This window comes from Schistocerca piceifrons, chromosome 2 (genome assembly GCF_021461385.2).
Source record: "Schistocerca piceifrons isolate TAMUIC-IGC-003096 chromosome 2, iqSchPice1.1, whole genome shotgun sequence".
NCBI classification, from domain to species: domain Eukaryota; kingdom Metazoa; phylum Arthropoda; class Insecta; order Orthoptera; family Acrididae; genus Schistocerca; species Schistocerca piceifrons.
Window position 1 is genome coordinate 693,237,546 of NC_060139.1, and position 24,400 is coordinate 693,261,945.

Here is a 24,400-nt window from a genome sequence, read left to right on the forward strand (position 1 = left end):
TCTCTAAATTGTAAATGCCGGAACAGTTCCTTAGAAAGGACACGACCGCTCTCCATCTCCATCCTTCCCTTACCCGAGCTTGTGCTCCGTCTCTAACGATTTCGTTGTCGACGGGACGTTAAACACTAATATCCTTCCCCTCAATATCCTCCATAAAATGTGCTGCACATTAATATAAAATATATAAAGGTTAGAAAGATACATAATATCTAGAAGTGCTGGTGCTCAAGAGCGGATTTTGAGTATAAGGCTCTTTGGTCCCTCCACAGCAGATTGGAGACATAGTTTGAAAGAAGACACTCCAGATCTCAAGACGATGGGGTATCCTGTGTTAATTGTTTCCTCACAGGTCTGTTTTGCCGCCGCACCTGCCACTTCAGTACCAATTGTACTTCCTTCAACAGCAGGTGAAGCAGGTATCATTGTTATAGGTCCCGGAACATGTGCGAGTCTGGGGAAATGAAACGCAGACTGAGCCACCAAGGACGCCTGCATGGAACACGATGTGACACAATGCGCCATTCTCCTGCAGACTGTCTTTCCACTGTTGTGCCATTCCGCTGCAGACTCTCATTCCACTATTGTGTCGGTGATACACGTAATTGTGTATTTTTTTTTTTTTTTGAGAGGGGGGGGGGGGGGAAATTGCTGAGAGCAAGGGCATACACTGCGTTTCATGAGGCTAATTATCCGACCGTAGCATTCTTCATTCCGGTCACTCACGTGGAACGAAGTGATCGGACTCCATCTCCGAATTGTGAACTGTCCCCTAACACATGGCTTTACACTTCAGTATCAACTCATTACCATGGACTCCAGCGTGCCGTAGTACTCAGCAGAATGATACCTCATTACCCTGCCCGAAGTGGGGCAAATATATGTCCCGAACAAAAGTCTCTGCCGTGCAAATTCGCTGTGTAGCTCGATTAGCATTCAGTAAAGTGAAGCAGATGAATTCCTGCACTGCATGGTCACATCTCATCTCCTTCATAACTGTGGGGGCATGTGCATCGTTGGATCGAAAACTGTTCATTCGGAGTATTGTTTCCTAGAATAACAATTAAGGTACCAATGAAATTTCTCATCACAGAGCGTAGTACTGAACACTCATGATGTTCCCTATATACATGGCTTTACATGCTGCTACGTGAAATTTACAGCACTTTACATCTTTTCTGCGATTTGCGGAAAGTATATACTGGAGGTGACTGATCACCTGCTGCTTCCTCAAACATTGTGGTATAAGCCAATTATTTGCGGACAACGTCCGCTGAGCAGTCGGCAGGTCTGATTGCCATATTGCCACGCAGCGGGCCGTATCGGAGATTTTCTCCTCTCGGGGATAGGACGTTGTGTTGTCTTCACCATCATTCCATCATCTACAAGCAAAGTCGCAATTCGGCGGCCGAACTTCCCCAAGTGGGGACTTCCGGCCAGTTATCGCATACGATCATCATCATCAGCTCTAACAACGAAACTAAGATATACATGATACGATGTAAAGCTGCCTAACACGGAAGTCAACGGTCGGCTCCGCAAATTCTTCAGGAGAAAAAGGTCTAATTACTATTTCGGTGGAACCAAATTACAAAAAAATACTTCTCGGAACATTTCGTCGAGCAGAGCTGTGGTATAATTGATGTTAGTGTGTTGGCTGAAGGACAGGTAATTTGAGAGTATCTGAGTTCCTGCCACGAACGTGTCACGTGTCCAAGCCACGTGACCGCGACCTGCGCGACGGCCTCTATCCGGTTGCTGGAGCGACTACGGCCGCTGCGCCAAAATGGAGGAGAGAGGGAGAAGGAATGGAGAGAGGGAGGAGGGGAGGCGAGAAGACGATATCGGCAGAACGCCGTAATATCTGCAACAGGCCACATCGCTGAAACACGGCGCTGGACGCTTTTGCGACACAGCCGGTCGCTGGTCTAGCTGTGAGCCTAACCGACACGGCGTTAATTCGGGAACAACTGCATCAATGACGCTGCTTATTTATGCACGTACATTTTCAGTCGGCCTCACAAGGCTGAGTGATGCTGTTGCAGACCATATTGACCCAGAAAAATATTCAATCAGTCACCGGGAATCGACCCATAAACTGACAACACGCTTGCGTACGCTCCCGTGAGATTAACCCCTGTCTCCCCCCCCCCCCCCCCCCAACTTCTCATATGAAACTGTCGCCCTATGCGTCCTGTGGCGGGGCGCCACATAACGTGATAAAAATGATACTGAATAAATTCACAAATATACCAAAACTGAGACAAACATTATCTGAGAAAAATAACAAAGACTCTGTAATCAATTATTACGATCTACGAATGTAATTGGAATCTGTTTCTTTTTGCAAAAAGATAGCTCTCTCTTCCCTCTAGTTTCTTCGTAGTGTAAGAAGCCATTTTGTGGTGAGGCACGAAAATGTGTAAGTTTAATTTAACATTTACCCTAAATATAATCAAATATTACTTAAAAGTGTCGTTAATGTTTTTTGTACCAGCTCCTATATTCATGAAGCGATAGATTTAAATACTTCATGCATATTTTATAGGGGAACACTGGTGCAGAGGTCAGCGCCATTGTCCTAAATGATAACGGCCCAGATTCATAATAAAAATCATAGTATTCGCTAATTCTGACAAGTAAAAATAAATGTAAATGTAGGAGATTTTTCTTGATTAGCGGTTCTTCCTTTGAAACAATAAACGTAAACAATATTTCCAATATTGAATCATATTTGAGTACATTAAGATCAGTAAATCTTTTCGATCCCCGCTTAACGAAACTGCGATAATTTCCTTAGTCTTGCATTTTCACGGAAGTAAAAATAATTTACAAAAATTCATTATTATAAAACATTTACAGTTATATATTCGGAATTTTGTGTGTTGGTGGTGTCTTTTAATATAAAAACACCGTGTCGGACAAACTAACTGCAGGAAGTACCACAACTTAGTCACGGACGGGCGCGCGGGGTAGCCGCGCGGTGTGGAGCACCATGTCACGGTTCGTGCGGCTCCCCCCGTCGGAGGTTCGAGTCCTCCCTGGGCATAGGTGTGTGTTAGTTTAAGTTAGATCACGCAGTGATTAGCCTTAGGGACAGATGACCTTAGCAGTTTGGTCCCATAAAAGTCACTGACGTAAATAATTTTACCTTGGATCGAAATCACAAAACACAAATCTTGGAACCGGTAGCTGGACTAAACGTAACTCACACCAGCTACAAAAGCTCGAAAATGAAAAACCATAGAACTTGTACCTAAGGATTGAAAGTAAAATTGACAAAAATATAGCACAAACATCAAAATGGAAGAAAGAAAATAAACAGCTAGATATAAAGGAACTTCCCGGCAAATGACAACTCGAAGCTAACACGAACAAAATACAAACATACCGAGGAATGAAAATGCTAAGAGGTCAAACTGACAAAATATGCAAAACCAAAGTAGGTAATGAAAAAATTAACAAGAAACACTAAATGCCAGGCCGAAGGAGGTACCACTCAAATCAATTCTTTCCCACAACCCTCGCGCAACAGGCTGCAAAATTTTAAAATAAAAAACGCAAATACTATCCCAAATCAAACAGAGAAACCCACACACACAAGACACAACACTCAACCTCTCGCCCTACCATTGTACCCAAAAAATATTAAAACGAAAAACCTCCGCCTAGAGAAACCAACAAAAAGATACCAAATTCACAGATTACAATAACAGAAAAAAAAACAACAGAAAATAAGAAAAATAAATGAAACCCACCGACACCTAACTAACAAAAGGAGGCTTGTGCATTTGGCTGACCTCATAAAAGCTAGAAATACACAATAACCTTAAGAAATACTCTTCCTCCAACACTATTCTTCCAAATGACGTTGCAATACTGAATTTCCCTCCTTCCCAGCCCTAAAACAGATTTTACAGCCCCGCCCAAAACCCCTCCATTATTTTTGTACACGTCTCCGTCTTATAACTTTAAACTGAATGTTGTTTTACAACAAAACGATAACAACCGGTGTGACTCAACTCTTATATGAAGCAAACTCATCTGACATTACTACTGAACCTTCGACATGTTCTTCAGTCAAAGATGTTAACACTTCTTTGGTACGATTTGAAACCACCCTAAATACAACACTGGCACAATCCTCCCCCAGAAATGATTACTGCAATAACTCAAAGCCCAACTACCTCATGCCCCCTTTCGTCCTCTCTTTTACCAAAATCAAAATTATATTCGTCTACTTCAAGTACAGCCTCTGCCCCCCCCCCTTTTTTTAATGATTCCCTGTACTTTAAAAAGGCCCCACAAACTTCTTTACAGAATGAAAACCAGTCAGCAACAGTACGACATGCAAACACTGCATGACAGATTTAGCGAAATATTCGTAGCAATAATAGTAAGTTAACATGACTAGTACTTCTAAATTTGGCCTCTGTCTTTCGAACTAGGATCCTCTGCGGATAGAATTCCATATATTGTTTCTTCTACAACTCCACATATATCCATCAGACGGTCTTGAAGCTGGAACCTTTGTCAGCACAATGTAATTTCCATAAATACTGCACTTGTAAAAATTCCCATATAACACAGAATTATTGTACAAATCTGATGGTAGATTTACGATCAGCAATTCTATGAATTTCGCTGTAAATAAACGTACTCATCCATAATGCAAAAGCAGTTGTCTATGAAATCAGAATCTTATAAATCTGGAATACTTTTAACAACAAAAGATACCTAAAATAAATTACGATATGAAAACAAAAGAGTATACATCAAAATTTCTAATATACGCGCGTAACGAAGAAATCCAGAGAAAACATTTAACATTACTACTAAAGTCTGCGACATAAACAAAATAACGTCACACATTATGCTATTCCTCAAAGCCGAAGGGTGGAATCAGCACTAGAACTGATCCCAATTATTATCCGAAATATCGCTTTATAGATCATACAGAAGGTCCTTTAGAAGTATAGCCATGTCATCCGTAGTACGTGCTACAACAGACTGCTTTTAAGTATTCGAACAGTATAGTCACATCGTTAAATTTTGAAAGACTTATCAAAATCAGAACATGTTCTCTGTCAAAAATACAGTAGATTGAAGGGGAAACCTCTCAAAAATATTAAGTCTTCATACAAAAACTTGTCTATATATAATCTTAATTATATGAGTATGTATTCATTAGCAAATACATATTACTTGCAATTTATGTTGCTTTTTTCGCCTTTACATAAATTCATCATTTAACATCGATGTTTAGAGGCCGACCATTTTAAGCCATCGTTGTCGGCATCACACATCTCGCGCGGCTTTCTCATGCTGGCAACACTTCTACGCGCCACTGCAATCTCTGTCACAAAGATATTTCTGTAATAACATAGACCACGACGCATAGACACTGACTGGAGGCATACCTATTAAGAATTTTTTTGTTGGTAATAGCGTGTTCCGACTTTCACGTAACGTTCGAGTAATTGTTTGAATAAAACTTTTTAAAACAAACTTAAAATTACCAAACATTTTCTCCTGGCCCCATACAGATTCCCAAACCTATACAAACAGCCCTGAAAATTTATGCGTGTGAATTTTTAATAGCTATGGCAATAGTTGTAAAATTTAAAACGAAAAGCGTTGGGTGTATGCAATAGATAACGAATGCATGAATAGTTGGCCCAAGTCACTAACAATTTTATTGTACTGCTAATGATATGAACAGTTGAGTGATTTTTCTCAGCGACAGCTACTCTCTACATTCCTTAAAATTGTTGCATGCACCCCACGTTTTTCGTTTGAAATTTTACAAGTACTGTCACAGCTATTAAAAATTCACAAGCACGAATTTTGAAAATCACCTGTATGAGGCAGCGATAAATAATTTTACACTTTTTAGTTGGATTTAAAAACGTGTAATATTAAAGAGTTTTTTATTTTAACAAGTATTTTCTGCTTTGCTATTGTGTGTGTGGGATTTGTCAATCGATTTTACACATTATGATGAGATTACAACAGGGGTATGTGGTACATATTAGGTTTATTTCAGTTTTTCTTCACATGAGTCACCCAATATATTGCTTCCTCCTACGTGTGTCTTGCGAAAAGACAGTAAAGGTAAAAATTAGAGTTCGAGCTCACACGGAGCCTTATCAGCAGTCGTTCTTACTGCGAAACACTCGCGACTGGAACAGGAAAAGTAAGAAATGGCAGTTGCACGCCAAGCACCCTCCCACACATCACACACGAAAGAAAGTTAATGTATTGTCATCCAATTCTGACCCATGTTGAAAGTTTCAAGTCACTAGCACATCGGGAAAAAGACAGTGGTTGCCCTCAGCCACACACAAGACACGGAAGCGAGTTAAAATCGCATTGTCATCCAGTTTTGACCTATGTTGCAAGTATCAAGTCTCTAGCTCGTCGGGAGGTTATTTGATAATCAACTGCAGAATTTGTACGGAACAAACAGCCATACGGAACAAACAGCCAAGAAAGTGACCTAATAAAAACGTGTTAGGCAGGTACTTCAGAGGTTACTAATGTTCTCGGTTCCACGAAATACACAAAAAGAGCACTTTTTTGTCCCAAAATAAATATGCCCTTATTTTCGCTATAGAACATTTTTATCAGATATTTTAAACTATGACATTGCATGGATTGCTCTTTAGCCTTTTTATTTGCTATATACAAGAAACATATTTTTAATCACAGCAGTCTTGAAATGATATAAAACAGCCCTTACTGTTCTCAAGGTAATTGTCCAAAACTGCGTCTGCAGTTTGTTTGTTTTCTTTTGTGAGCATTTCACATTCATAGTACCAATCTTGCAGAACGTTTTCGGGACCTTTTGGATATTTAATAGTAAATTATCTATCTATGAAGCGACACTCTCCCAATTGTTCACTTCAGCACGTTCAGCATAACGCAAAACGTTAGTTTTCCTCGACTGGCTGCTGAAGGCCCAGTAACGTCAGACGATTTGCAGTGAAATTCGCAAGCACGGCCTTTGGAACTGACAGATCGAATTACTAATCGTAATTCACTCATAGCAGGACTGTTTACTTACGGAACCATTTGTGAAACACAAAGACAAAAGTAACAATAGCAATTTAATGACTACTCGTGCACGGACAACGAACATATGTACAAGCAAAATGAATCATCGTAAATTTTGCTTCTATGCAATAGGCTACTATTTTTAAATGCATCTCTTAACTGTGTACTTGCCACAATAGAAAATAGATTAAAATCCATCGAGATAGAAATGAAGCTGCAATAGAGACTGTTTGGGCAAGACTCACGAGGACACGCTGAGTGCCATAAGCCGGTATCTCAGAAACTTCGCTCAGCGGAAGAGGAGCCAAAATAAACGGTCACGTGTCTTGGCTTGCCCGTAGATACTTGACCGTTTCTGAGAAAACGACTGTCAAAGTTTTCCACATAATTTAGATGCCTTTTTAGCACACGCTAGTCGTAGCCGAAACGGTGGCCTCTCACTTTTGCACGCCATGTTCGAAATCCGATTATTGTTTTTATTTATTTTATTTTATTTTTTCGTTTATCTACCCATTTCCGTAGAAGGTCACTACACGAATATTTCTTATCAAGTTGGGGATACAAGGGCATTATATTAATTGTAAAATTGCAACTGGGTTCACAAGTGTCAAATTTATTATGTAATATACGTGCGTATGGTATTTTCCGGGGTTACAATCATTTTAAACTCTATATTTTTATATCAAAGTTTAATTTTTATATTTTATTCTTATGTTTATTCAGGATGATTTGATGCATTCCCATGGATAACGCGGGTCGTAAAAACATTAGAAACATGGAAATTTCGAATACTACGAGCATTGTGAGAAGACAGATCTGCCAGAGTGACATTTCTTCGTATGAATATCGCTCCGGAAAGAAAAGTCCTTAACACTGCTGAAGATTTCACACGTTGGTAGTAATTTTGCGGCAAATGACGCTTAACGGATTACTTTTCCGAAAAATGGCGCTTGCAGTTGATTACGAATCAAGATGTACTACAGGAACTTCACGAAAACAATTTTTTCCATCCATTTATTGCCTTTTTCTTCTTTTTTTAAATTCATTCACCAAACGTACAGTTAGTAGACGAAGAAGGACAATGTTATTGCATTATACATTGGAAAACACTTGTATAATAATCTTCTACGGACACTGGTTGAAAAATGAAAAAAAAAACAAAAATAATAATCGGGTTTCGCAAACGGGTCGCAAAAGTCTGATGCCGCGATGTGAGCACTGTGCCACCGCTTCGGTTGAACTACGAGGGTTGGAACTTAAATAGTGGCAAATATTTATTCACAACCGATACAATGTTTGCACCTGTTACTGACCTTCGAAGTAGTCACCAGCGATGTATAGAACCCGTTGCCAGCGATGTGGACGGCGTAGTATACAGTTATCAGAGCCTGTTCTGTTGATGGTGCGAATGGAGTGGTCTACTGCCTGTCGAATCTCTGGAACAGTTCTGAAGCGAATGCCACGGAGTGGTTTCTTCATCTTCGGAATCAAATCAAAGTCACAAGGACTTAAGTCCGGGGAGTATAGTGGATGGTACAGAACTTCCCAGTCCCATCGACCGAACAGAGCAGCCACAGCTTGCGCTGTATGCGCCCGCGCATTGTCGTGCAAAATGACGTGCGTGTTGAGCAGAAAGTGTCGCTCCTTATTTCACAAAGCAGGTCGCATATGATGCTCCAAAAATTAACAGTAATACTTTTCATTGACGGTCTGCCATGGTGGAACGTAATGCGTTAGGATAACACCATCACAGTCGTACACGAGAATCACCATAACTTTAGACCGCTCCATTCGCACCATCAACGGAACAGGCTCTGTTAGCGGTATACTACGCCTTCCACGTCGCTGGCAATGGGTTCTACACAACGCTGGTGACTACTTTGAAGGACAGTAACAGGTGCAAACATGTAACTCGCTAAGAGGTCCATAAAGTACCTCGAAAACTTTGACTACAGTTTTCTCGGAAATGGTCGAATATCTACGGATAAGTTGAGACACTTGTTCGTTTATTTTGGCTCCTCTTCCACTGAGCGAAGTTTCTGGAAAATCAGGTTGTGGCACATGCCGTGATCTCCTCGTCAGTATCAAGAGTGCGCAGAAACTTATAACTGGATCCTTCTATTGACCTACAAACTCATCCCCAGCTGTAATCGAAAATTCTGCAGTGAACTTCATTTCGCTAGTATGTGTGTCCCACAACTATACTGTTATCATTGGAGGAGATTTAATTACCCAACAATCGATTGGGATAATAAGAGTTTCGTACGAGGTGGGCGTGACAAGGCATCCTGCGGAACAATAATAAATGCCTTCTTGGAAAACTTCCTAGAATAGATTGTTCGGAATCTCTAATAGTAACAAATATACTTGACGTTTTTGAGTATGTCTAAGTTGAAACTGGTATCCGCAAACGGCGAAACATTTCTAACACAAATGATTATCAAAGTACTAATGGCAACAAAATCAAGTAGAAAGATTCGTATGTTCGGCAAACTAGACACTGGGGCTGTAGTATCATGTCTCAATGAGGAAACATTTGGCACTGCATAGAAGCATGTAGAGGAACTGTGGCTCAGGGTTTAAAGAATATTTGACAATGCACTGGATATCTGAGTACTTATGTACACTCCGTGGTATACAGTCTCTGTAAAGCAACTGGTATGTAAATATTGATTACTGTGCAATAGATGCAAAACAAAGCATACAGCTATAGAGAGACAAATGCTGAATGAAACGCGTCGGTTGTCAAAAGAACAATATGTGAAACCCTCAGTGACTGCCACAGCTAAATCTTATCGAAAGACCTCTAACAAAAGTAAAATTCTGATCATCTGTAAAGGCTGTCAATAACACCAAATTAGAGTTCACTCGTGGATGACATATGAACATAAACTAGTGGTAGCAAAACAAAAAAACAAAATAACTGTCCCAGTTCAGTTCTCGTACCAGTGCAAGGATGCAGACATTAATGTCAGTGGGGTCGAGCAACAGCTGAGATTTCGAAGACAAAATTAGGCACAACGCGCACATGTTTATTTACGTAGTCATCCTTCCCACGCTATATATGTAAATGGAACGGGAAGAAATACAAATGCGAAGCATCCTCTTCTACGTACTTCACAATGGTTTGAAGAGATAATAAGTAAATATAGAACCAACGACCTATGATCAGATGCGGAAGCTGTGTGGATCAGTTATTCTCCAAAAGTTTTCTGTCCTCTTATTTAACAAATACCATGTTACATCAGTTCGCTGTTCTACGTCAGACGACCGAGGTGTATTATCAACAGCAATCGTCAAAAGTCCCACGACAGTAAATACATGATGTCTCGCATAAATGCAGACCCAAGTGTCCTACGAGTATGCTGCTATGCAGTGGACTATTGAACTTCTCAGTTCTTTTCATGCGTACCACACAAATCAATCGACGTAGTCTGCACTGAAAACTGCGAGTGAAGAATTCGAGCAGTATATTCATGAATATCTTCAAGATATTTCACTCGATACTATTTTGTATTTAAAGGGGCAGCGAGAACAATATTGATAACAATTACGCCCGCATACTTTAATTACCGCCTCTTGTTTATTGCAGTTAGTACGAATCAAAGGGAGTGTACCAACTCTCACGGTGAATTTAGAGAGGTAGGGAAAATAGACGTAAAGAGAGGCAGACTTTACTTCTGACGAAATGATACAGCTTGTATGACTTTCGTTGCTCACAACGATTGTCGGTTTCTCTTTGAAGGCTGTGTATGTTCTTAGAGCGTTCCTGGACCCGGACAAAAAGTGGCCTTTCATTTACGTCTTTACAATTTGGGACCAACGTTTACTAAGAATACCGCGAGATCCGAGCGAGACGCTGTCGTATCTCCTGATCACTGCGCAGCGAGTTAGCAAAAGCTGATGTCCTGTGAAATCACTTGCGAAACACAGTCAGCTAAAGCTACACAATGAAAAGAGCGGAAAATTCGCATCGGTAGTGTTTTTGTCACAGAACCAGAAAGAAGTAACTAAGTGATCAAAGTCTTATCTTACACTTTTAATAGGCCTCTATGAAATTATGAACACTGATATTTCACGAAACATACAGTATTAAACAAATCAACAACAACTCATTGATTCACTATACCTGTAAAGGGAAAAGACAAAAATAAGGTGGAGGGAGGGACAAGGAGACCAGCAGTAATATTACAGCCATATCTATTCAGATCTTGGGCTATCAGAATTAAACACAGAAGAATGGAAAAGAAAACTCAGGATCTTCTAGATGACGATCAGTTTGGCTTTAGGAAAGTTGAAAGCGCTATAGAAGCAGTTCTGTCATAGCGCTTCGTAGTCGACGTAGAAAGAGCGCTAGGCATTGTAAAACGAGGCAATATGTTCGAAATTCACAGGAAAATGGACGTGGGCTATAGGGAAAGACGGGTAATATACAATTTCTAAAAAGAGTAAGAGGTGAAACAGAGTGAAGAGCTCGGATTAAAAAGAGTCTAAGACAGGAATGCAGTTTTTCGTCCTCACTGTTCAGTCTACACATCAAAGAAGTAATGAAGAAAATAAACGAAAGGTTCAGAGTGGGACTAAAATTCTTGGTGAAAGAATATCACTGTGATTCGCTGATGAAAGTGAAGAAGAATTGCAGGATCTGCTGAATGGAATGAATAATCGAGCACATCAAAATTGGGACCACAAATTAGACGAAGTGTAGGACTTCTGCTGTCTTGGGAACAAAATAACACGTGGTGGGAGAAGCAAGGAGGACATAAAATGCAGACTAGCTCAGGCAAAGACGGCATTTCTGGCCAAAAGAAGTGTTGTTGTTGTTGTTGTTGTGGTCTTCAGTCCTGAGACTGGTTTGATGCAGCTCTCCATGCTACTCTATCCTGTGCAAGCTTCTTCATCTCCCAGTACCTACTGCAACCTACTTCCTTCTGAATCTGCTTAGTGTATTGATCTCTTGGTCTCCCTCTACGATTTTTACCCTCTACGCTGCCCTCCAATGCTAAATTTGTGATCGCTTGATGCCTCAAAACATGTCCTACCAACCGATCCCTTCTTCTAGTCAAGTTGTGCCACAAACTTCTCTTCTCCCCAATCCTATTCAATACCTCCTCATTAGTTACGTGATCTACCCACCTTATCTTCAGCATTCTTCTGTAGCACCACATTTCGAAAGCTTCTATTCTCTTCTTGTCCAAACTGGTTATCGTCCATGTTTCACTTCCATACATGGCTACACTCCATACAAATACTTTCAGAAACGACTTCCTGACACTTAAATCAATACTCGATGTTAACAAATTTCTCTTCTTCAGAAACGATTTCCTTGCCATTGCCAGTCTACATTTTATATCCTCTCTACTTCGACCATCATCAGTTATTTTACTCCCTAAATAGCAAAACTCCTTTACTACTTTAAGTGTCTCATTTCCTAATCTAATCCCCTCAGCATCACCCGATTTAATTTGACTACATTCCATTATCCTCGTTTTGCTTTTGTTGATGTTCATCTTATATCCTCCTTTCAAGACACTGTCCATTCCGTTCAACTGCTCTTCCAAGTCATTTGCTGTCTCTAGTATCAAATATCAACCTTGAGGAAGACATTTCTGAGAATGTATGTTTGGAGCATAGAATTCTAAGGAAGTGAGTCATGGGCTGTGGGAAAACCGAAAGAGAAAATAATCGAAGCATTTGAGAAGCGGTGATGCAGAAGGATGTTGAAAATTAAGTGGACTGATAAGGTAACACATGCGGAGGCTGTCGGAAGAATGGCTAGGAGAGGAACATTTGAAAAACACTGACCAGAAGCGGGGACCGAATGACAGTTTTAGTAAATCAAGGAATAACTTCCACGGTAGCGGACAGAAGTAAAAACTGAAGGGAAGACTGAGATAGCAACGTTTCAAACAAATAATTAGGGTGTACATTCTACTCAGACATCAAGAGGTTGGCAGAGGAGAAGAATTTGTAGCGGTCCGCATCAAGCCAGTCTGAAGGCTGATGATCGAAAAAAGAACGCAAGGATGGTGCAGGTACGGGTCTATTAGTGGTTGTCCCAGAGCGTCTCCTGCTACCGACTGCGGGTACACTGCGCACCAGTTGAACATTTTGCATTATGACAACACTGTTTTAAGATGAACTGTTTACTTACCGTATATACTATTATCTTGTATGGGGTAAACTTGGTAAAGATGGCTGGCTGGTTCAGTATTTATTAGAGATGGAGTATCTCTGTCACTTTTCATTTTCTGACAACTCTGTAACACAAAATACAGGGTGCTTTAAAACTAAATTAATTTTAGTAATTTTTAAACATTTGATACAATGTACCAGCGGCAAGGAGCATACACGAGTTTTGTTTCTGTCAGATGGAATCCTCCGAGTATAAGAACAAATTCTTATGAGGTATCGCCATGTAAAATGCGCGGTTATTTGTTTACAGCAATCTTAAATTACGTATACAATCTACTGTCGTAATTGCTTCAATCTTTACAGAGTTATGCTTTACACGCATTCCCTTTCCACTGTCATTCACACCTAGAGCTTAAATGCCATCAGCTATCACCAGTCAACCTAGTGACCCCGGAAACAATGGCTGTGATACCAATATAGTTTTACATGTCGCATCCTCTACAAATACATTCCACCTAAGATTTTAGGGGTGTCTTACCCCACCAGTATTATCTTATTCCACAGAGTTAGTCATACATGTACCAAGTTTGGTTGAAATTACTCTGGAGTTACAGAGCTAAGCTAGAAAACACACACACAACAAAGATGCAAGGTGTTCCAAGTACTGTATAACACAGGCGCTGTGTCTAGCGTAGCATCGTGGGTAGGCTCCATTCGCCACATAGGCTACGGTCCACTGTTTCTACTTCGTGGCAGATGACGTATCAATTATTCTTATTATTATTGTTGCTGTTATTAATACTAGCTGTAGTGACATTCTATGATAGTCTGGCAATACTGCGGTAATACTGTGGAAAATAAAGAAAAATAGATAGAGTATTCGTAGTTCTGTAAAACATGCAGGATTTTTACAATTCCTATAACAGTCTTCTGGGATTTGTAGAGGGGACGTAGTAGATAAAGTTTTGACAGTAAATCCATATCCGGAAGAATCCTGTTTGGATGATGTAAAATAATTTTGAAAACTGGATTCCTTTAACATTATTCCTTTCAGATCTCCCGTTTCACAGAACGGACACAGCGGAGACAATAACCCGTTTGCTCTCCTCAGGAGCCATGGCTTGTACAATGTTTAGAGTACTCGTCGTTGGGTTCTCTTCTACAAGTTGAAAAAAAAGGAAGAACATTTTTGTCTACCGTTATGCATGTTGCAGTTGTTTATGTTCTGTATTCTTTATGTTGTTTCTATTGTACTATCACCTGTTTATACTGTTTTGCGGGAAAATAAACGCAACCTTGCAAAATTTCGGTTTGTTGCTTTAATTTCAGACAGCACTGTAGATTTTTGTGAAAAATATACAGCGTTTTCATTTGAGTGCTTATCAGTTCAGTTTTCAGTAGTTTTGTCCCGCTCTTCCGCTAGTTTTGTGATCTATTCTTGTTGGCTGTTTGGTTGATTGGAAGTAAGAGACTAAACAATGATGTTATCAGACCCTTGGTCAAGAGTTTGTTCATCCGGAGGTAGTGACATCCACCAGGAATGTGATCGGATGAGGAAGGTACGTAGGAGTGGTTAGACCAAGGCACTGAAGGCAATACTGATACCAGAGCTGGAAAACGATTTACGGGGAAGTAAAAGCATATGGACTGGATTGGTACGTAGGTCAGAGCCGGCAAATGACCTCCGAAGGCTCAGCCATGGCGATAGACGCCACACCATCGCTATCCACATTCGACCTACCCCGTCAATCAGATTAGGGGCAAAAACAGCTACAGAGTAAAGAATGCCTTCTAGTCAACAGATCCAGGAAAGTAAAAGCGAAAACGCTAAAAATGTAATGGACATCAGTTGGGCCGTCAATAATTAAGCAAGATGAAAAAGTTAAGGCTACACATGGTCATCCCCCCAGGACTTTGCATGCGAAAGGTGGCAGGCCCTCCCTCATCCGTCCCACCCCAGATCCATCACAGTCAAAGCGTTAAAGAGGGGCTTAGCGCCAACTAAGAAACGTGATTTTACTTCTAAAGCGGAAAACAAATTGCGGCAGAAAAAGAGGCAAACCGCCTCAAAGCAATTGCATCTGACGAAAGGAGAAATGACAGTCAGTAGGCGAAGGAGGCAGGGTCGAGGGCCCCCATGTCCCAGCATGTGGTAGGAGACACCCCCAACCACAACCATCCTGCCCCCACTCCGAACGTAGTTTAAAACGTTATAGCTGAGAATAAAAACCATTGTCAAGAAGAAAACGGAAAAACAGTTCAATTATCCATGGGTTGTCCGGCAACATGAGAGGCAAACAATTCTGAAGACCATGCAGAGACAGTAGGAGGGGGCATTCCACCAGGGTATGAGCAACTATCAGTACGGCTCCACGTAAAGTAAAACTATGGGTCAGTCTGGTATGACCAATGCGGACGCGACATACAGCGGTGTATTTCTTCTGGGAGAAGCCGAAGGAAGACTGTATGCTGCAGTAGTTTCCTTGATAGTGCGAGCTAATTAGAGGAAGCAGTAGTCCACCAGATGTTCCATCTCCAGGTGAGCGGAGGCCTTAGCTGCAACCACAAATCAACACCAGACACCGGCGAAGTGAAAAGGGGGGAGGGGGAAGGGAGGTGGGAATAATCGCTCCTCTAGCGTGACTTGGAACCTAAAGAGAAAGGTAACTGAGCAGGCATATGATTGACAGCAAAGAGAAGGTCATGAATAGCGGATATCACAGGGTGACAAGAGCAACATCAGTCAGTGGCTTGGAAATTGCTCATTGAGTCACTACATGCCAAAACGCAGTCAAGTGACAACCCAGTTAATAAAACGGAGGGCTCTATTAATGGCCATCAGCTCCGTCGTAAAAACGCCGTATTTTCCCGGTCACAAATGGTGTTCCTCACCAGCAGGAGATGCAAGAGCCGTCAGTGTAAAATTTTGCAGCACCTGATTCTCTTCAAGAATTTAAAGCAACAGATGCCGAAAGGTCAAGGAGGCGACGGAGACCTGAGGTCATTGACATCGATCGATCTTCATTCGTGGTCTAGGTATCAAATACGGTGGGCTGTGCGAGAAAACATAGGGATTACATTACAAGAAGGAGAGGCAGTGGTCTGTAAGGGGCATCCTATACAGTAATCCTACCCAAAGGTGGGTGTCAGGGGGTCGGTACCCCTCTCATATGCAAAAAGAAATGGAATGATGCCCTTAAAATGCAAAAAGAATAAGATAAGCTGAATGATCAGAAAATTGTCGAATAGCGATTTCATAGGCAAGCAAAAGTTGATACCGTCGGAGCTGAAGAGGGAGAATAACCACTTCGGCAAAGAGGCTGTCTACAGTATTAGTCCAGAAGCTGCTAGTGCGCAGTCGAACTCCATAATGGACGAGGTCTAACAATTTCAGAACTGGTAACCATTGTCCACGCAGGATCAGAGCCTGGTAGGTATAAGGGGATTATCGTGATTCTCACTCCATGCAGTGTGGGCGAGGAATCACAGAGTACAAAGCTTTACATACAGTTTGTCTTTAGATGACGAACATGTGGCCGCATAGTCGGCGTCTTGTCAATCAGGAGTGCCGAAAATCGGGGCTCTGCAACAATGTCCGAGCACTGTGTACCTAAGTAGAGTTCTGGGACAGGATGGACCGTAGTATGACCACAAAAGTGCATGATGGTGATGAGAAAGTTTGTGGCACTCAGCACAGAGCATTGCGAACGCCATTTTCTTGGACATGTGGAGAGCTGAGTGAAGTACCAACTCTAGCCCAGAACAACAGTTGGCATAAAAACTAATGAATAAAAACTTGAAGGGAGCCTCGAACAACCCAGTCATGGAATGTATGTACAATGTGATGAAGCCAGGTGGTTCCATGTGCCTTACGTAGGACAAGATAGACAGCAGTGAGTTGCTGGCGTTTAGAAAAAGCCTGTCGTACGACCATTGCCATCCTAACCAGATGTTTGGTTGCGGATCATCCCTCCTGAAAGTCACACCGACAGGACAAAACGCCCTGACATCACAGAACGTAGCTTAATCGGCGGGCAATCACCCTTTCAAGCAGTTTGCAGATCACGTTGATGAAGCTTATCGGCCAGTAACTATCGATAGACGTTGGGTTTTTGCCCGACATAAGGACTGGAATAGCGAAGATACCGTCTAGTGCAATAGGGTTGAAGACCCTGAGGAGATTCAGCAGTTAAGTAACAGACAGTTGTTGCACCATCTGATGGTGAATGGAATCAGGTCCCGGGGCCATATCGCGAAATTAGGCAAGACACTGAACCAATTTCCAATAAGCGAATTGTTAATTATGTAATTCTGCCTACTGAGGACCAAAGGAGAGGCATCTGGAAGGCACCGCGTAAGGAGAGGATGACGCCATTGCACAATGGGTCACAAGGTGATCAGCAAAAGCCGATGAATCGGTACAGAGACCATTCTGAAGGAAGAGACCTGGCTCAGTTGTGGTTCTTTGGCGGCCCAGGAGACTACGGAAACCACATCTGTGATGCAATGCCTTTGGTCCATCATGACACTGACCAGTAATAAGAGGACTTGTAGAAAGGGGAATAGGAATGGTTGGTCGCATCAGAGACGTCTTGCACAACCTCGTCGATGCAGTCTAACATGGAAGGGGCGAAGGTAACAGCAGAGGCATACAACTGCCAACTGGCTGTTTGAAGCAGTCAGCATGGTAGTCGGTCCGTCTGGCGGTGGCAAGGAAGCGACAGAATTGCCGGAAAGTGGTCACTGTCACAAAGATCGTCGTGTTGTAACCACGAGTTTGGCGGAAGAAATCGTTACGTCGGTACCTAAAATGGAGCCACGGACGGCACTCAAGTGGGTAGGAGTACCATCATTGAACATGGTTGGTAAGAAGCTGGTCAATTACAAGACCCTTACCAGACGAAGTGGTACTCCCTCACAGGGGATAGTGCGAACTGAAGTCCCCAATTATGAGGAAAGCGGGAGAAAGATGTTGGGTTAAGGTGGTCAACTCACTACAAGTAAGTGGCCTGTCTGGAGGAAAATAAACATTGCAAATAGTGGTCGCTGAGGTCATCTGCACCCGCATCGCTATTCCTTCCAAAGTGGTATAAAGGAGAATCCACTCACTGACGACATTTGTGTGAACCAATGTACAGACCCCTCCAGCTGCCCTCTCGGGGCACCAGTTCTTCTATGTATTAATTCGGCCTTGTGTGGATATCACGCCCTTGAGCACAGTCGCAGAATTAGTCGTACAAATATTCTATAATCAGTCTTTAGATTAACCGCAGTTCCCCAGAAAATCCTACAGCTTGCTAGAACTACATTTGAACCCTGTGAGATTTTTCTGCTTCTTGCTCCATACACAGCTATTTCCAACTGTTATCAGGAAATGATAGGCTTCAATTGCATTCCGGTAAGTAATAATACACTCCTGGAAATTGAAATAAGAACACCGTGAATTCATTGTCCAAGGAAGGTGAAACTTTATTGACACATTCCTGGGGTCAGATACATCACATGATCACACTGACAGAACCACAGGCACATAGACACAGGGAACAGAGCATGCACAATGTCGGCACTAGTACAGTGTATATCCACCTTTCACAGCAATGCAGGCTGCTATTCTCCCATGGAGACGATCGTAGAGATGCTGGATGTAGTCCTGTGGAACGGCTTGCCATGCCATTTCCACCTGGCGCCTCAGTTGGACCAGCGTTCGTGCTGGACGTGCAGACCGCGTGAGACGACGCTTCATCCAGTCCCAAACATGCTCAATGGGGGACAGATCCGGAGATCTTGCTGGCCAGGGTAGTTGACTTACACCTTCTAGAGCACGTTGGGTGGCACGGGATACATGCGGACGTGCATTGTCCTGTTGGAACAGCAAGTTCCCTTGCCGGTCTAGGAATGGTAGAACGATGGGTTCGATGACGGTTTGGATGTACCGTGCACTATTCAGTGTCCCCTCGACGATCACCAGTGGTGTACGGCCAGTGTAGGAGATCGCTCCCCACACCATGATGCCGGGTGTTGGCCCTGTGTGCCTCGGTCGTATGCAGTCCTGATTGTGGCGCTCACCTGCACGGCGCCAAACACGCATACGACCATCATTGGCACCAAGGCAGAAGCGACTCTCATCGCTGAAGACGACACGTCTCCATTCGTCCCTCCATTCACGCCTGTCGCGACACCACTGGAGGCGGGCTGCACGATGTTGGGGCGTGAGCGGAAGACGGCCTAACGGTGTGCGGGACCGTAGCCCAGCTTCATGGAGACGGTTGCGAATGGTCCTCGCCGATACCCCAGGAGCAACAGTGTCCCTAATTTGCTGGGAAGTGGCGGTGCGGTCCCCTACGGCACTGCGTAGGATCCTACGGTCTTGGCGTGCATCCGTGCGTCGCTGCGGTCCGGTCCCAGGTCGACGGGCATGTGCACCTTCCGCCGACCACTGGCGACAACATCGATGTACTGTGGAGACCTCACGCCCCACGTGTTGAGCAATTCGGCGGTACGTCCACCCGGCCTCCCGCATGCCCACTATACGCCCTCGCTCAAAGTCCGTCAACTGCACATACGGTTCACGTCCACGCTGTCGCGGAATGCTACCAGTGTTAAAGACTGCGATGGAGCTCCGTATGCCACGGCAAACTGGCTGACACTGACGGCGGCGGTGCACAAATGCTGCGCAGCTAGCGCCATTCGACGGCCAACACCGCGGTTCCTGGTGTGTCCGCTGTGCCGTGCGTGTGATCATTGCTTGTACAGCCCTCTCGCAGTGTCCGGAGCAAGTATGGTGGGTCTGACACACCGGTGTCAATGTGTTCTTTTTTCCATTTCCAGGAGTGTATATTGCGTTTCATGAAGGGCCGAACTTCACATTTCGTTTACGTTTACGGCCGGCTGACAAAATTTGTACCACGCTGATTATATGTCAGATTTAATTGAGTAGCGCCACCTTTCATTTGGAATGGGAATGGTTTGGAATGTTATTCCCTAAAAATGTATTATCTGCATGAAATAAAGAGTTTGAACTAATAATATTTACCAACTCGTTAACATACTGTGCAGAATGAACACTGATGGCTGTATAATACTTCACCGAGGGAAAAGAAAAATCTCTTCCGTGGTAGTGAATGACTCAGTGTTCATGGTCAAAGATCTCTTGCAGTAGCGTCTTCTATCAAGACATTATTATTAGGCAAAACTGTTCCAAAATGTCTCATTATTTACTTGCAAAGTCCTTGGATCGCCAGTTTCAAATTACACTGAGGTGACAGAAGTCATGGTATACCTCCTAATAATGTGTCTGACCTCCTTTCGCCTAGTTTAGTGCAGCAACTCGACATGGTATGGACTCAACTAGTCGTTGGAAGTCCCCTGCACAAATATTGAGCCATGATACCCCTATAGCTGTCCATATTTGCGAAAGTGTTGCCGATGTGCAGAATTTTGTGCACGAACTGACCTCTCGATTATATCCCATAGCCGGCCGAAGTGGCCGTGCGGTTAAAGGCGCTGCAGTCTGGAACCGCAAGACCGCTCCGGTCGCAGGTTCGAATCCTGCTTCGGGCGTGGATGTTTGTGATGTCCTTAGGTTAGTTTGGTTTAACTAGTTCTAAATTCTAGCGGACTAATGACCTCAGCAGTTGAGTCCCATAGTGCTCAGAGCCATTTGAACCATTTTTTTTATATCCCATACGCTGACGATGAGATTAATGTCGGGCTATCTGGGTGGTCAAATCATTCACTCGAATTGTCCAGAATGTTGAAATCAATCGTGAACGACTGTGGCTCGGTAACATGGCGCACCGTCATCCATATAAAAATTCCATCGTTGTTTGGGAACATAAATCGCTGCAATTGGTCTCCAAGTTGCTGAACACAACAATTTGCAGTGAATGATCGGTTCACTTCTACCAGAGGACTCAGTCCATTCAATGTAAACACAACCAACACCATTATGGAGCCACCACCAGTTTGCAGAGTACCTTGTTAGGAATTTGGGCCCATGGCTTTGTAGGGTCTGTGCCACAATCGAACCTTACCATTAGCTCTTACCAACTGAATTCGGGACTCATCTGACCAGGCCACGATTTACCAATGTCTAGGGTCCAACCAACATGGTCATGAGCCCAGGTGAAGCGCTGCAGGCGATGTCGTGCTGTTAGCAAAGACGATCGCGTCGGTCGTCTGCTGTCATAGCTCCTTAACGCCAAACTTCGTCGCCTAACTGCTACTTCCTACATTATTTCACACGGTGTTACTTGTCTGTTAGCACTGACAACTCTAGGCAAACGCCGCTGTTCACGGTCATTAGGTGAAGGTCGTCGGCCATTGCGTTGTCCGTGGTGAGTGGTAATGCCTGAAATTTGGTATTCTCCGCACACTCTCGATACTGTGGATTTCGGAATATTGAGTTTCTGATATGGAATGTCCCATGCGTCTAGCTCCAACTACCATTCAGCGTTCGGAGTCTGTTAATTACGATCGTGCGGACATAATCACGTCGGGCACGTTTGCTCATGAATCACCTGAGTACAAATGACAACTTTGCCAACTTACTGCCCTTTTTTAATTTGCGTGCGTGATACTACCGCCTTGTATATATGTGTATATCGACATCCCACGGCTTATGTCAGCTCAGTGTAAACCACACAAAGCCTGAATACTGAAGCCGGCTGCTGTGGCCGAGCGGTTCTAGGCGCTTCAGTCCGGAACCGCGCTGCTGTTACGGTCGCATGTTCGAATCCCGCCTCGGGCATGGATGTGTTTGCTGTCCTTAGGTTAGTTAGGTTTAAGTAGTTGTACGTCTAGGGGACTGATGACCTCAGATGTTAAGTCCCATTGTGCTCAGAGCCATTTGAACCTGAATACTGAGAACGAACAAACAACAAATTAAATTGACACTCATATTTCTATAGCGGCAAGTTAAGTTTTTATCCTTTCCTGGGTTTTCCTCGTAATATTTTTAAATTTCGTGCCTGTTTTTCTGTTTAATTTTTGTAAATGTAAATTCATTTAGTCCGTAGCGCCGTAGTTACTCATTTGTTTTGGTTTGAAGATAAGCGTCCTTTCGTTTAGTAAGCCAGTCAGTCAGGCTCCATCTCCTGGCTGACATACATATAAAGAGCGGTAAGTTAAGTTTTTATCTTTTCGTGTCTTTTTCTCGTAGTATATTTATTAAATTTCGTGCGTGTTTCCGTTTAAGAGATGTAAGCTAGTATTTTGTAAGTGTAAATTCGAGCAGTCTGTAGCGCAGATTTCATTTCTTCTGTGCAGCCAGTACATAACTAGCTGTGGCATCAGCCTCCATTGATGACACTTCGGGAGAGTGGCAGTTTGCATATCTAGTATATTGTATGCTTTTATAGATTACGTCTCCTGCTAGTCTTGTTAGGACGGGTAAGATGTGTGCATGCTGTGTAGTTCGTGAACAGCTGAATGCGCTTTTGGCTACGGTCAGTCACCTTCAAGCTGTTGCCTCGGGGTGTAGCGGAAAGCGGAGAAAGCGGCGCGTCGCATGGGACACCTCAGGTGCCTCTTGCTTCGTCCACAGGCTCTGCTACCAAGGCACCCCCGAGTGTACCCGATGCAGTGGATCCGCTGTCACAGAGAGTGAGTGGCAAGTCGTTCGAGGCGGAGGGCCAATGTGGAGACTGCTCCTCTGGCCTCGCCCATTCACCCTGTGAGTAGACAGGCAGACGGGGGGAGGGGGGGGGGGGGGTTACTCGTTATCGGGAGTTCCAACGTTAGGCTAGTTATGCAGCCCCTTAGGCAGATAAGAGTTCAGGCCTGGAAAGAAAGCCAATGTGCTCTCTGTATGTCCGCCGGGAGGCCTCATCCGAGATGTGGAGGCAGCCTTACCTGCAGCTGTCGACTGTGCAGAGTGCAATCATCTGCAAGTTTTGGCTTACGTCGGTACCAACGACGCTGTGCGGTGGGTTCTGAGGCCATCTTCAGTTCATACAGACGGCTGGCGGAAGGGGTGAAGGTTGTTGACCTTATGCATGGTGTGCAAGCAGAGGTCGCAACTTGCAGCATTGTTCCCAGAGTTAATAGGAGTCCTTTGGTTTGGAGCTGAGTAGAAAGCCTCAACAAAAGGATTCGTCGACTGTCATAGTCTTCGCTGCCGATTTCTAGACCTGCTTTATCGGTTGATGTTTGTAGGACTCCCTTGATGGGTCAGGGTGCACTAAACCAAGGAAGCAGTTAATCGGGTAGCAAAGCACTTGTAGAGTGCACATGAGGGTTTTTTTTAGGCAAGACTTCAGTTTGAGGTACCCTGATGAACATTCGCCAGTCTATGCGCGGCAAGGGAATTCAGACCGCGTTCAGAGAAAAGACACTCTCAAAATTTTATCAGTATACTGTCGAAGTATTCATAACAAAGTTCCCTAATTTACTGCCTTCCAGGAAAGTTCTCGCGCTCAAATTATTCTAGGAAATGAGAGTTAGCTTAAACCTGAAGTGGAAAGCTCTGAGATATTTAGCGAGTTACGGAACGTATATCGAAAAGACAGATTAGAGGCCATTGGAGGGGGAGTGTTCATTGCAGTTGACTAAAATACTGTCTCTATTGACGTCGAAGTTGAGTGTGACACTGAAATTATCTGGCCGTTTATAACAGGTCTAGATGAAACCACGTAATTGCTGGAAATTTTTACCGGCCCCCCGATTTTGTTGTGACAGTTCTAGCGTCATTCTAAAAATGCCTATGGTCAGTAATGCGTAAATATCCAGATTATGCATTACTAGTTGGAAGCGACTTTAACCTATCTAGTATAGATGGGATGTCTATGGATTCATTTCAGGGGTACACAAAGACAGTCGTACGAAGTACTTTTGAATAAGTTTTCTGGAAACCGTCTCGAGCAGCTAGTTCGACAGCCCACATGTAAATACCTTAGACCTTGTAGCTACAAATAGGCCAGACCTTATCAACATGATGTCATTATAGCAACTACAGTTACGAAAGTTAATAAATCACTTAAAAAGGTTAGGACAGTGTTTCTGCTAGAAAGAACAGACAAGCAGTTGTTAGTATCTCACTAACACAATGAACTGACATCACTTAATTCCATTAAGATGGAAGTAGAGGAATTATGCGCAAAGTTTAAGCAGATTGTAAATCTTAGTCTGGAGAACTACGCGTCCAATATGTGGATTAAGGACGTAAAAGACCCAACATGGTTTAATAACGAGACACGGAAAATGCTGAGGAAGT

General features: G+C 43.2%; 1 protein-coding gene across 2 annotated transcripts in view; it reads right to left on the reverse strand.

Annotated features, from left to right (window-relative positions):
• The window catches only part of LOC124775108 (protein timeless), a 384,357-nt gene that overhangs the window by 325,113 nt on the left and 34,844 nt on the right, over window positions 1-24,400 (reverse strand). The window contains exon 2 of one of the 2 annotated variants that reach the window (XM_047249934.1): window positions 13,208-13,313. The exons of the other annotated variant lie outside the window; for it this stretch is intronic. The gene's annotated coding sequence lies outside the window, so the exon portion shown is untranslated. The remainder of the gene's footprint in view (window positions 1-13,207; window positions 13,314-24,400) is intronic. 2 annotated transcript variants of the gene reach the window in all.